Source organism: Balaenoptera acutorostrata, chromosome 1 (genome assembly GCF_949987535.1).
Source record: "Balaenoptera acutorostrata chromosome 1, mBalAcu1.1, whole genome shotgun sequence".
NCBI classification, from domain to species: Eukaryota; Metazoa; Chordata; class Mammalia; order Artiodactyla; family Balaenopteridae; genus Balaenoptera; species Balaenoptera acutorostrata.
In genome coordinates, this window is record NC_080064.1 from 149564718 (window position 1) to 149580299 (window position 15582).

Below are 15582 nucleotides of genomic sequence, written 5' to 3' on the forward strand. Positions count from 1 at the left end.
GCAACACATAAAGGTATCATGGCTTCAAAAAATATGAAAACCACTGAGACTTTCATTCATTTGTTCAATAAATACTGATTAAGCACCTAATATATGCAGGCACTAGGGATGCAGCAGCAAACAAGAAAGCCAAGAATCCTTCCTCAAGGAATTTATTTTTATCACACACACACACAAAGTATGCATAACCCATCAAATCTTTGTTTTGAAATAAGTATGGATCTCTTATAAGTTTCCTAGAATGGAATAAACTTATCCATAAATTAAAAAGCACAAGAACTTTAAAGACTGCTTTAAAAATCAGATAAGAAATTTAAAAGTGAGAAATATTTGGTAGTGTATATATGTCCATGCCACTCTCTTTGTCCCAGCTTACCCTTCCCACTCCCCACGTCCTCAAGTCTACTATCTATGTCTGCGTCTTTATTCCTGTCCTGCCCCTAGGTTCTTCAGAGTGGCACTGACATACATACACTACAAAATGTAAAATAGATAGCTAGTGGGAAGCAGCCGCATAGCACAGGGAGATCAGCTCGGTGCTTTGTGTCCACCTAGAGGGGTGGGATAGGGAGGGTGGGAGGGAGACGCAAGAGGGAGGAGATACTGGGATATATGTATATGTATAGCTGATTCACTTTGTTATAAAGCAGAAACTAACACACCATTGTAAAGCAATTATACTCCAATAAAGATGTTTAAAAAAAACTCCACAAAAGTGAGAAATAAATTGTACACAGGACTATTCTCTTCACTAGCATGAATATGTGGCCTTCCTCTACTCAAATACAGATTTCCTTCATCAATCATCACACTCTCTCCACCTGAGCCCAGATGTAATCTCAGAATATTTCTCATAATCTTCTAGGCAGCCAGTACCAATCAATCATGGTGGTCACTCAGGGTGAAAACCATTATCCTCACTGATATAGAGCATCTATCACAAAGTGTTTAGTGAGTACCTACCATGTACCTCCAACTGCTGCTAACTGTTAAAAGGGGAAAATAGGACCAGAAGACATAGAGGTGAGCTAGATATCTTGCACACATAAACCGTTACTGAATAAGACTTTCATCAGTGAGGAAAGAACACAAGAGAAGAAGTTGATGTCCTCTTCTTAGTCTGAACACTTACTACCTGTGAGATTTCAGGTTTGTTTCTTAGCTCTCTGTGTCTCAACCTCCCCATCAATGAAACGAGAAAAATACTGCCTATTCTGCCTGTATCTCTGAGTTCCTGAAAAGATAAAATGAGATACTATATAAGAAATTACTTTGAAAAATATTTAAAAAACAGAGTATTATTATATTGCATATATATATATATATATATATATATATATATATATATATATAACAGAATACTACTCAACCATAAAAAAAGAATGAAATATTGCCATTTGCAACAGCATGGATGGACCTGGATGGTATTATGCTCAATGAAATAGGTCAGACAAAAACGAACACTCTATGTTATCACTTATATGTGGAATCTAAAAAATAAAACAAACAAATGAATATAACAAGACAGAAACAGACTCAGATATAGAGAACAAGCCAGTGGTTACCAGTTGGGAGAGGGAAGGGGGGAGGGGAAAGAAAGGGATGGAGATTAAGAGGTACAAACTATTATGTAAAAAATAAGCTATAAGGATATATTGTACAGCACTGGGAATATAGTCAATACTTTATAATATCTATAAATAGAGTATAATCTATAAAAATTTTGAATTAGCATATTGTACATCTGAAACTAACATAATATTGTAAATCAACTATACCCCAATAAAAAAAGAAAATAAATACATGAATGCATAAAGAAGATTCTGGCAAGAATTTGAGAAAATGACCACTCTCATATTCTACCAAAAGAAATATATACTGGTACAATGTCTGATGTCATTTGACATCAAAATTTTTATTGTGTTTAATAACCTTTTATATGACTGCCCACAACACTGATTATAATAGAAGAAAATGAAAATAGTTGAAATGTTCATCAATAGGAGATTTGAAATACATAAGTTATGATTTTCTTACCAATGTAATGCTCTGCAGCTTATGCAAAAAATAATATAGATCTGTCCTTATTAGTCCAGGTACTTAAGCGTACATAATATACCATGGCTTTACCATTCTGCTATATCTCCATCTTTGTTTTAAAAAATAAAAGCTTGAGTGTGTATGTGTGCCTGCATGAGCATGCACAGCAAAAAAAAAAATCTTGAAATAAAAACATCGAAATCTGAATCATGACTACCTCTCTATGGCAGAAGTGATAGAAGTTTCCTCTTTATATTTTTTATATCGTGTGAATTTTTGCACTGCACGTATTTCATTTTATAGTCAGAAAAATCAATAGAACTTTTGAAATATATAACAAAAAGTATATGGTTCAGATTGCTACATGAAAAATAATATTAATTTTTTCTTGATGTAAGTTAATGAATACTTTTGTGATTTAAAAACATGTTATATCTTTTCACAAAATAGCAAATGAGAGGAGTGGAAGACATGAAGTTCTCTTTGTTTTCTTCCAAACATAATGACTGTCATACGTGTGGCTTAAAAAATGGGTCCTGAAAAAAAAACAAAAAACTGGCTTCAAATTCAAGTTTTACATTTACTGCTTTACACCCTTGGCAAATCACTATGTCTTTCAGATTCCTTTTGTATTCTTGGAAAAGAGTACCCTTTCATTTTCATTATTTAAATGGAACTAATTTTTTTAATTTTTACTTTAAATTCTGGTTAGAAAAGGCTCATTTTGAAGTCTAAATGCATCTCAAGTATCAGAAACCCTTTAAATAATTATCTTACATATGGTTAATTTCTAAAGGAATCCTTAGCTCTTGAAACAAAATTAGCTCCTGACATACATCATTGTCATCACTTCGATCTTCCCATGCAGTAATAGACTGCCTCACTGAAGACTGAAGAAGTGATTATTTAATGCTTCTAAAAGAAAAGCAGTGGTAGAAAAGAAAATCCTGTAATGTGTTCTGGTCTCCTGGTTTTTTTTTTTTTTTTTTTTTTTTTTTTAAAGAAATTCACGTTCTTTTATTTATTTATTTATTTATTTATGACTGTGTTGGGTCTTCGTTTCTGTGCAAGGGCTTTCTCTAGTTGTGGCAAGTGGGGACCACTCTTCATCGCGGTGCGCGGGCCTCTCACCATCGCGGCCTCTCTTGTTGCGGAGCACAGGCTCCAGACGCGCAGGCTCAGTAATTGTGGCTCACGGGCCCAGTTGCTCCGTGGCATGTGGGATCTTCCCAGACCAGGGCCCGAACCCGTGTCCCCTGCACCGGCAGGCAGATTCTCAACCACTGCGCCACCAGGGAAGCCCAGGTCTCCTGGTTTTAAACACCAACTAATCATGGGTGGTTTCGAAATTTCCATCTTCACCCCTGACACGTGTCCAACTGTCTTATTGACATGTCCACTTTTTGCCTAATAAACATCTCAGAATATCCAAAACCAAATTTATGGTCTTTCCTCCCAAAACCCTGTGGCAACCCTTAACACTCTGCATTTCAGCAAATGATCCCTCTATTCACCCAGTTGCTCAGGCCAGTTATTTTTTCTCTTGCACTTTATGTTTGATGCCTCTTTCTCTTGCACTTCAAGTCCAATCCATCAACAAATTTTGATGGCTGTGCCACTAAAAGACAGCCATATGGTAGATGTACAGACTTGGCTACACAGACTTCCCACAACTACAGCCCCATCCTCCCATCCCAGTCACCATTATTTCTTACCTGAATTATTTCAGTAGCTTCCTGCTTGTCTCCCTGTTTCCACTCTGCCCTCCTCCTCCCTAGTCTACACATCAGCTAGATCTCCTCCCACACAACATCTATGGCTATCCTTCTAAAATGTGCACCTTATTCCTTCCTGCCCCTACTCAAAAGCATCCAAGGGCTGCCCACCACACTTAGAGTAAAATTTAAAGTCCATACTATGGACTACAAGGCCTGACTTAATTTGACCCTTAGGTAACTGCAAAATAAAGTACTTCTGGCACCCATTCTGTTCCACACTTCTGTGAACTTTTTCCTACAACCTTTTGTAGAGAGGCTTCCATTTGTAAAGCAATTTGTTTTCCTTGGATGATATATGACAGTATTAGGAATGCAAAACACAAGACAATGTTATCATAATGTTCAAACTAACATTTTCTCATTAATCAAGTAGTTGAGTTATGCTCTGTATCTTCTGCATGCGCATGCACACACACACACACACACACACACACACACACAGATAGTATACTACGTTTCAAAAAAATCTCCACATGAGCAAGTTATATATAAACCAAAATTTGTTACCCTAAAATTCTATTTTATTTATACATAGTATTCCATGGAATATTCCAATTTTTAAATAGGCCTACAATGTAGTATAATTTTCCATTAGTTCTGAAGCAGTTTGTAGACCATTAATTGGCCCAAAGTACGATATTACTATGATTTTATCAAAGCAATTTTTCCAATGTGATATTCTTTTAAAAATGGCAGATATCTGAATATACTAATAAAATACCATTCTGTGTATATTTTAATATCTATGTGCTTTGAAATATATACATTGTACTACATTTTTTCAGTCTATATCAAAATGATTAAAATGTTTTATGTCAAAATAGCAATTTACATCATCATACTATTCCAATTACCTTCTTTATAGCAGAATAAAACTGGTTAATAAAAATAAATATACTTACATTACATGATTTAATATTTCAATAATTGAAAATGAGAGTTGCAGTATAAATGTATACTTGTTATAACTGAATCAAGTTAAGGATATCTTAAAATATGTAACAATAATTCATCAGAAGGAATATTTTAAGTCAGATAACATTTAGTACCTGCTACGTGCCCAGTGTGCTACTAGACACTTTTCCTACAATATCTTCTTTAATCATTGCAAAACCACATGTAGTAGCTATTGTTCCCATTTTATACATACTGAAATTGAGGCCTGGGGTTCATGACCAAAGTCATATTGCTTGTGAATTATGGAGCTACTGTTAGAGCCCAGGTCTCCTTGGTGCTCTTCAATCTATACAAGTGACCTCTAAGGTGTGTGTTCATGTTGGAGCGTGGAAAAAAAGATAACTTCTATTTATATTTATGTTGATATCTTATCTTGTATTTTTTGTTTTATTTTACATACACATTTGTATAAACATGCCTATGTTTGTATACACACATACGTATACAGATATGACATATTCTCAAAATTATTTTATAAATAGAATACATAATCAAAAGAGTTTAGGGAGCTCTTTTTTATAATTTGACACCCCGCACTCTGAATGAAAAAGCATATCTATTAACAAATTCAATTTAAATTCATTTTAGGTTTTGTTTATCCAAGAAATCAGAAAGAAACAAAATAAATGCCTGGAGGGAACTATTTCTTAAGTATTTTCCACAGGTGTGTTCAGCAGAATACTAGGTCACTCATTTATTCATTCCACAAAAATCAACTGTGATGGGCACAGTGACAGGCACTAGAGATGCAAAAGAAGACAGGGAAGACATATTTCAACAAGCATCAATAGAATATATGGGTGGTGTTATGAGGGCAGAAGTGTAATACCCAACTGAATAGTGGCAGAGGGCGAGAAGGGCATGAGGATGGAGGGTGGCATGATCAAGAGGAAGAGGAAGACTGCTGTTCTCAGGAAACAGCATGTGCCAAGCTTGCGAAGGAAAGAACACCTAGCACCACTGAGGAACTAAAATACGTTCAGTTTGGGAGAGCAGGGTGAGGTGGGAAGGGGTGAGAAGTGAGGCTGGTGGCAAAGATCACTGATGACTTACTGCTTCAATCCTTCATGCATTTTGAGATTTTGAGCACCTACATTATGGCAGACTGTGCTGGGTCTGATGTTCTTCAAAGCAGACGTGGCCCTACTCCCGCTGGGCTTACACAGTGCTATGGGAGGGGAATGAATAATTGAGTTTTATAGAAATAGGAAGTAGGAGCACCTAATTTTAACTTAGTGGACAAGAATTCAGGAAAGTCTTCCTGAAGAATACAACCTTTAAGAGGATTCCTACAGAATGAATAAGAATTATTCATGAAAAAGGGAATGAAGAAAAAGAACATTCCAAACAAGAGGAACAAACCTTGCACCAAGGCCCACCCACAGAAGGGTCTTTCAAGGTAACATACTTATCCTAACTTTAGTGCTGAGTCAAGGGGGAAATTCTCCCCTAAGAATTCAGAAACACAAAATGCCACACAAATTCATATGAATGAAGAAAAAGAACATTCCAAACAAGAGGAACAAACCTTGCACCAAGGCCTGGAAGCAAGAGGAAGCCTGGAGATGAAGACTGGAAGGACTTCATTGTGTCTGAAGCATCAAACGTGAGGCAAGGCACCAGGTGAAACTAGAGATAGTGAAGGCAGGTCTCAAAGGGCCTTATCAGCCACATAAAGGAGTTTTATGTCATTCCAAGGGCAATGGAAACTATTAAGCAAGGGGGTAATATGAAAAGGTTACATTTCAGAAGGGTAATTCTCATTGAGGTACAGAATGGATTGGGAGGGGCCAAGACTGGATAAAGAAAGACTGGTTAAGAGACTGTGCTAATAATGAGAGATGAGGGATGGTGATGGCCTGGACTAAGGCAAAGGTAGTGAAATATTATTGGGGGAAGTGTTGTCTTATAGAATTGATTTATTTGTCTGTGATTGTATGTCATAAACCAAAAACAATTAAGATAAAGAACAGATAAATTTTATGTGTATGTATGCAAGCAGGTATAGAGATATATATGTGTATATATGTATATACATAACTTTATAATATTTACTATTTTAACATCTTATTGTATGTATATATGTTAATAAGATGTTAAAATAATAAATATTGTAAGGAATTATGTATACCATAATATTAGGGTGATGATGATGATAATAGCTACCATTTATTAAATATCTTCAGTGTGTTAAACACTAGGCTAGGTACTTTACATTATTAATAATAATTACGGGTAGAGCAAGCAATACCAACTGTCTTTAGTTTAAAGTTGAAGAAACAGATTTAGAGAAATTGTGATTAATGCAAGTTAATCAAAGTAACTGGTGGAACTGGGCTCCAAACACAAAGCTGTAGGAACCCAAAACCCATTCTATTTCCACAGGTTCCCTATTTTAAACACAAAGTAAAAGAGATTGCTCTTTTTAAGTCGATAACCTGAAAAACTCTCTTGCTGAAAGAAATAAAGACACTGGACATTTTTTTAACATCTTTTTAAAAGTATTGCTGATCTGGAAAGGAAGTAGAGAACGCTCAGAGGCTAAAAAAATCAAGTAAAAGAGGAATTGAGAAAGGCAAGTAGAGTACTGGTTCTGGCTTCACTCCACCGGCAACAGCTGAACCCTGGTGAACTTGAACTTGAGTTTTAATGGCCCTGGCTATGAGGCAAAAGAGACAAAGCCCAAGGGCAACCCAAGATAGGGAGTCAAATAAAGACTCCACATAAACATGGGATATCAATGAGATTTACCTTCAGTGTGAGAGAGAACTAGAAATGAGCCCACCCACAGAAGGGTCTTTCAAGGTAACATACTTATCCTAACTTTAGTGCTGAGTCAAGGGGGAAATTCTCCCCTAAGAATTCAGAAACACAAAATGCCATACAAATTCATACTACCTGTGAGATTACAAAAAATAATAAAAATGATAAAACCTCGGGCTGAGAATTAACTTTAAAGTAGTCCTGAGTTGGTAGCCCTAATGGATAAGCAGAAGCAAACAGAAACCTTATCTGCATCTATGCACCTTCAACTCAGGCCTTACTTCCAGGTAAACTTCCAGAAATTGTGATCTCACAGTCAAAACCAAAACATACAAGGTAACATGGTCCCATGCAGGACACAACAAAATCAATGTTAAACAAAATCAGACTGCAAAATATTCAGGTATTAGAATGTTAAGAACAGAATATCAAATAGCTATCAATATTATGATTTAAAGAAATAAAAAGGAGACTGATAATATGACCAACGGATAAGGGATTTAATAATACCTAAACTAATTTGAAAAAGAAATTATAGAAATAAAAACTTTAATAACTGAAATTAAAACTTAAAAGTCAGGGGCTTCCCTGGTGGTGCAGTGGTTGAGAGTCTGCCTGCCAATGCAGGGGACACGGGTTCGAGCCCTGGTCTGGGAAGATCCCACATGCCGCGGAGCAACTAGGCCCGTGAGCCACAATTACTGAGCCTGCGTGTCTGGAGCCTGTGCTCCGCAACAAGAGAGGCCGCGATGGTGAGAGGCCCGCACACCGCGATGAGGAGTGGCCCCCACTTGCCACAACTGGAGAAAGCCCTCACACAGAAACGAAGACCCAACACAGCCATAAATAAATAAATAAATAAATAAATTTAAAAAAACCCAAAAACTTAAAAGTCAAATTTCATAATAGATATGAAAAAGACATATTAACTGGAAGATAAATCAGAAGAAAATATTCAAAACTTACAAAAAATGCAAAGAGATTAAGGGTGAAAAAAAGGTAAGAGACATAGAGGATATAATGGAAAAGTCTAGCATATACCTAAGGGGAGATGAGTAAGAACTGGGTATAGGCAATACATAAGGAGACAGCTAGAGATGCCCTACAATCTACAGTTCAGATATGAAAGAAACCCGAGAGTTTTCTGAAATACAACAGCAATCCTTAAAATTACAGAGCATTGCCTATAACAAGTTAGGGAACAGAAAGCAAATTTTCTAATTAGCAATAATAAAAACAACTTTTGATTGATCATGCTTAGAAGAAAGACAAAATTATCTTTCTATTCTCCATGAAAAATTAAATTATATAGCTGTTATGAAATGAGACTTTCAAAAATATGCAGTCAAAAATGTAGGAAAACATTATACATATGTATCAGGTAGTTAATAATAACAAGTAATGTTATTGTTCCAGGTTTTGTGATCAGGTATGATTTTTCAGTTTTGATTAATTTGTAATATGTTGTGATTTCTCTTTCTAAATAAATATTTGTTTTTATACCTAACTTTATATTAATAATATTAATATTATATTTTTTAAAGTAGGCTCTCAAAATTATAATCTTTGGTCTTCACAAAACCTAAATTCACCATGTGCTCAACTAATAGTTATTTTTCACAGAATAATTCATTATAAAGCTAAATATACATTTTGTATGATATAGCCACAGACATTTGTAATATATGTGCCACCAGAAGTGTTACTTATAAACAATTTCAGGTAACTAATTTGTAATTGGAGATAATTATGAGGTGAACTTACAAGTATTAAGTCTGCTATTTATTTTTAAATGCTTGGGGGAAATAAAAGCGTAAAGAAATAACTATGTACCCTTATCCTCCAGAGAACCTCCTCCCAATAGCATAACAGACATAAAATTAGCTCCATCTTTTTCTACTTGTAAGAAACCAGGGCAATTAGCCAGGTCATAGGCCAATAAAACTGTATATAGAATTGCCCATGGGCAGGCTCCCTGGCCTTGAGTGCACCCGGACAGGTGGACCTGTGCCCACTTGCACGCAGGTGTGTGCTCACAGCCACTGACATGGGAGCATTCATGTCAGAAAAGTTTATGGAGACCTTCTCATGGTCTTTTGAAAGATACTCTGCCTGACTTCGGAGAGAAACAGTGTAGACCCCCGAGGGTTTAAAACTTCTCCAATGACCGGATGAGGAGCCATGTGGCTGACAGGGTCTTGGTGCTCCGGCCAGGTGACAGGGCTGTGCCTCCGAGGTGGGAGAGCCGAGTTCAGGACATTAGTCCACGAGAGACCTACTGGCTACACATAATATCATATAGCAAAAGCTGTCCCAGAGATCTCCACCTCAACGCTAAGACCCAGCTCCACTCAACAACCAGCAAGCTACAGTGCTGGACACACTATGCCAAACAACTAGCAAGACAGAAACATAACCACACTCATTAGCAGAGAGGCTGCCTAAAACCATAATAAGGTCACAGACACCCTAAAACACACCACTGGATGTGGTCCTGTCCACCAGAAAGACAAGATCCAGCCTCATCCACCAGAACACAGGCACTAGTCTCCTCCACCAGGAACCTTACACAACCCATTGAACCAACCTTAGCCACTGGGAGCAGACACCAAAAACAATGGGAACTACAAACTTGCAGCCTGCAAAAAGGAGATGCCAACTCAGTAAGTTAAGCAAAATGACAAGACAGAGAAACACACAGCAGATGAAGGAGCAAGGTAAAATCCCACCAGACCAAACAAATTAAGAGGAAATAGGCAGTCAACCTGAAAAAGAATTCAGAGTAATGATAGTAAAGATGATCCAAAATCTTGGAAATAGAACAGAGAAAATACAAGAAACATTTAACAAGGACCTGGAAGAACTAAAGAAAAAAAACAATGATGAACAACACCATAAATGAAATTAAAAATTCTCTAGAAGGGATCAATAGCAGAATAACTGAGGCAGAAAAACGGATAAGTGACCTGGAAGATAAAATAGTGGAAATAATTACTACAGAGCAGAATTAAGAAAAAAGAATGAAAAGAATTGAGGGCAGTCTCAGAGACCTCTGGGGCAACATTAAACGCACCAACATTCGACTTATAGGGGTCCCAGAAGAAGAAGAGAAAAAGAAAGGGACTGAAAAAATATTTGAAGAGATCATAGTTGAAAACTTCCCTAATGTGGGAAAGGAAATATTCAATCAAGTCCAGGAAGTGCAGAGAGTCCCATACAGGATAAATCCAAGGAGAAACACTCCAAGACACATATTAATCAAAGAATCAAGAATTAAATACAAAGAAAAAATATTAAAAGCAGCAAGGGAAACACAGCAAATAACATACAAGGGAATCCCCATAAGGTTAACAGCTGATCTTACAGCAGAAACTCTGCAAGCCAGAAAGGAGTGGCAAGACATATTTAAACTGATGAAAGAGAAAAACCTACAACCAAGACTACTCTACCCAGCAAGGATCTCATTCAGATTCGACGGACAAATGAAAACCTTTACAAACAAGCAAAAGCTAAGAGAATTCAGCACCACCAAACCAGCTTTGCGAAAAATGCTAAAGGAACTTCTCTAGGCAGGAAACAAAAAAGAAGGAAAAGACCTACAATAACAAACCCAAAACAATAAGAAAATGGTAACAGGAACATACATATTGATAATTTCCTTAAATGTAAATGAATTAAATGCTCCCACCAAAAGACATAGATTGGCGGAATAGATACAAAAACAAGACCAGTATATATGCTGTCTACAAGAGACCCACTTCAGATGTAGGGACACATACAGACTGAAAGTGAGGGGATGGAAAAAGATATTTCATGCAAATGGAAATCAAAAGAAAGCTGGAGTAGTAATTCTCATATCAGACAAAATAGACTTTAAAATAAAGACTATTGCAAGCGACAAAGAAGGACACTACATAATGATCAAGGGATCAATCCAAGAAGAAGATATAACAATTGTCAATATTTATGCACCCAACATAGGAGCATCTCAATACATAAGGCAACTGCTAACAGCCATAAAAGAGTAAATCGACAGTAACACAATCATTGTAGGGGACTTTAACACTCGACTTTCACCAATGGACAGATCATCCAAAATGAAAATCAATAAGGAAACACAAGCTTTAAATAATACATTAAACAAGATGGACTTAATTGATATTTATAGGACATTCCATCCCAAAACAACAGAATACACTTTCTTCTCAAGTGCTCATGGAAAATTCTCCAGGAAAGATCATATCTTGGGTCACAAATCAAGCCTTGGTAAATTTAAGAAAACTGAAACCGTATCAAGAATCTTTTCCGGGGCTTCCCTGGTGGCGCAGTGGTTGAGAATCTGCCTGCCAATGCAGGGGACACGGGTTCGAGCCCTGGTCTGGGAAGATCCCACATGCCACGGAGCAACTAGGCCCGTGAGCCACAACTACTGAGCCTGCGCATCTGGAGCCCATGCTCCGCAACAAGAGAGGCCGCGATAACGAGAGGCCCGTGCAACGCAATGAAGAGTGGCCCCCACTTGCCGCAACTAGAGAAAGCCCTCACACAGAAACAAAGACCCAACACAGCCATAAATAAAAATAAAAATAAAAAAAAGAATCTTGTCCGACCACAATGCTATGAGACTAGATATCAATTACAAGAAAAAAATCTGTAAAAATAACAAACACATGGAGGGTAAACAATACACTACTTAATAACCAAGAGATCACTGAAGAAATCAAAGAGGAAATCAAAAATACCCAGAAACAAATGACAATGAAAACACGACGACCCACAACCTATGGGATGCAGCAAAAGCAGTTCCAAGAGGGAAGTTTATAGCAAAACAATCCTACCTCAAGAGACAAGAAACATCTCAAATAAACAACCTAACCTTACACCTAAAGCAATTAGAGAAAGAAGAACAAAAAAACCCCCAAACTTAGCAGAAGGAAAGAAATCATAAATATCAGATCAGAAATAAATGAAAAAGAAAGGAAGAAAATGATAGCAAAGATCAATAAAATTAAAAGCTGGTTCTTTGAGAAGATAAACAAAATTGATAAACCATTAGCCAGACTCATCAAGAAAAAAAGGAAGAAGACTCAAATCAATAGAATTAGAAATGAAAAAGGAGAAGTAACAACTGATACTACAGAAATACAAAGGATCATGAGAGATTACTACAAGCAACTATATGCCAATAAAAGGGACAACCTGGAAGAAATGGACAAATTCTTAGAAAAGCACAACCTTCCGAGACTGAACTAGGAAGAAATAGAAAATATAAACAGACCAATCACAAGCACTGAAATTGAAACTGTGATGAAAAATCTTCCAACAGACAAAAGCCCAAGACCAGATGGCTTCACAGGCGAATTCTATCAAACATTTAGAGAAGAGCTAACGCCTATCCTTCTCAAACTCTTCCAAAATATAGCAGAGAGCGGAACACTCTCAAACTCATTCTACAAGGCCACAATCACCCTGATACCAAAACCAGACAAAGATATCACAAAGAAAGAAAACTACAGGCCAATATCACTGATGAATATAGATGTAAAAATGCTCAACAAAATACTAGCAAATAGAATCCAACAGCACAATAAAAGGATCATACACCATGATCAAGTGGGATTTATCCCAGGAATGCAAGGATTCTTTAATATATGCAAATAAATCCATGTGATAAACCATATTAACAAATTGAAGGAGAAAAACCATATGATCATCTCAATAGATGCAGAAAAAGCTTTTGACAAAATTCAACACCCATTTATTATAAAAACCCTCCAGAAAGTAGGCATAGAGGGAACTTACCTCAATATAATAAAGGCCATATATGACAAACCCACAGCCAACATTGTTCTCAGTGGTGAAAAACTGAAACCACTTCCTCTAAGATCAGGAACAAGACAAGGGTGTCCACTCTCACCACTATTATTCAACATAGTTTTGGAAGTTTTAGCCACAGCAAACAGAGAAGAAAAAGAAATAAAAGGAATCCAAATCGGAAAAGAAGAAGTAAAGCTGTCACTGTTTGCAGATGACATGATGCTATATATAGAGAATCCTAAAGATGCTACCAGAAAACTACTAGAGCTAATCAATGAATTAGGTAAAGTAGCAGGATAAAAAATTAATGCACAGAAATCTCTTGCATTCCTATACACTAAAGATGAAAAATCTGAAAGAGAAATTAAGGAAACTCTCCCATTTACCATTGCAACAAAAAGAATAAAATACCTAGGCATAAACCTACCTAAGGAGACAAAAGACCTGTATGCAGAAAACTATAAGACACTGATGAAAGAAATTAAAGATGATACAAACAGATGGAGAGATATACCATGTTCTTGGATTGGAAGAATCAACATTGTGAAAATGACTGTACTACCCAAAGCAATCTACAGATTCAATGCAATCCCTATCAAACCACCAATGGCATTTTTCACAGACCTAGAACAAAAAATTTCACAATTTGTATGGAGACACAAAAGACCCCGAATAGCCAAAACAATCTTAAGAAAGAAAAACGGAGCTGCAGGAATCAGGCTCCCGGATTTCAGATTATACTACAAAGCTACAGTAATCAAGACCGTATAGTACTGGCACAAAAACAGAAATATAGATCAATGGAACAGGATAGAAAGCCCAGAGGGAAACCCATGCACATATGGTCACCTTATCTTTGATAAAGGAGGCAAGAATACACAAAGGAGAAAAGACAGCCTCTTCAATAAGTGGTGCTGGGAAAACTGGACAGCTACATGTAAAAGAATGAAATTAGAACACTCCCTAACACCATACACAAAAATAAACTAAAAATGGATTAATGACCTAAATGTAAGGCCAGACACTATAAAACTCTCAGAGGAAAACATAGGCAGAACACTCTATGACATAAAACACAGCAAGATCCTTTTTGATCCACCTCCTAGAGAAATGGAAATAAAAACAAAAATAAACAAATGGGACCTAATGAAACTTAAAAGCTTTTGCACAGCAAAGGAAACCATAAAAAAGACAACCCTCAGAATGGGAGAAAATATTTGCAAATGAAGCAACTGACAAAGGATTAATCAAAATATACAAGCAGCTCATGCAGCTCAATATCAAAAAAACAAACAACCTAATCCAAAATTGGGCAGAAGACCTAAATAGACATTTCTCCAAAGAGGACGTACAGGTTTCCAACAAACACATGAAAGGATGCTCAACCTCACTAATCTTTAGAGAAATTCAAATCAAAACTACAATGAGGCATCACCTCACACTGGTCAGAATGGCCATCATCAAAAAATCTATAAACAATAAATGCTGGAGAGGGTGTGGAGAAAAGGGAACCCTCTTGCACTGTTGGTGGGAATGTAAATTGATACAGCCACTATGGAAAATAGTATGGAGGTTCCTTAAAACACTAAAGATAGAACTACCATATGACCCATCAATCCCACTACTGGGCATATACCCTGAGAAAACCATAATTCAAAAAGAGTCATGTACCACAATGTTCATTGCAGCTCTATTTACAATAGCCAGGACATGGAAGCAACCTAAGTGTCCATCAACAGATGAATGGATAAAGAAGATGTGGCACATATATACAATGGAATATTACTCTTCCATAAAAAGAAACAAAAGTGAGTTATTTGTAGTGAGGTCGATGGGCCTAGAGACTGTCATACAGAGTGAAGTAAGTCAGAAAGAGAAAAATAAATACCATATACTAACACATATATATGGAATCTTAAAAAAAAAAAAAAAAGATTCTGAAGAACCTAGGGGCAGGATAGGAATAAAGATGCAGACGTAGAAAATGGACTTGAGGACATGGGGAGGGGGAAGGGTAAGCTGGGACGAAGTCAGAGAGTGGCATGGACTTATATATACTACCAAATGTGAAATAGATAGCTAGTGGGAAGCAGCCGCATAGCACAGGGAGGTCAGCTCGGTGCTTTGTGACCACCTAGAGGTGTGGGATAGGGATGGTGGGAGGGAGACACAAGAGGGAGGAGATATGGGGACATATGTATATATATAGCTGATTCACTTTGTTACA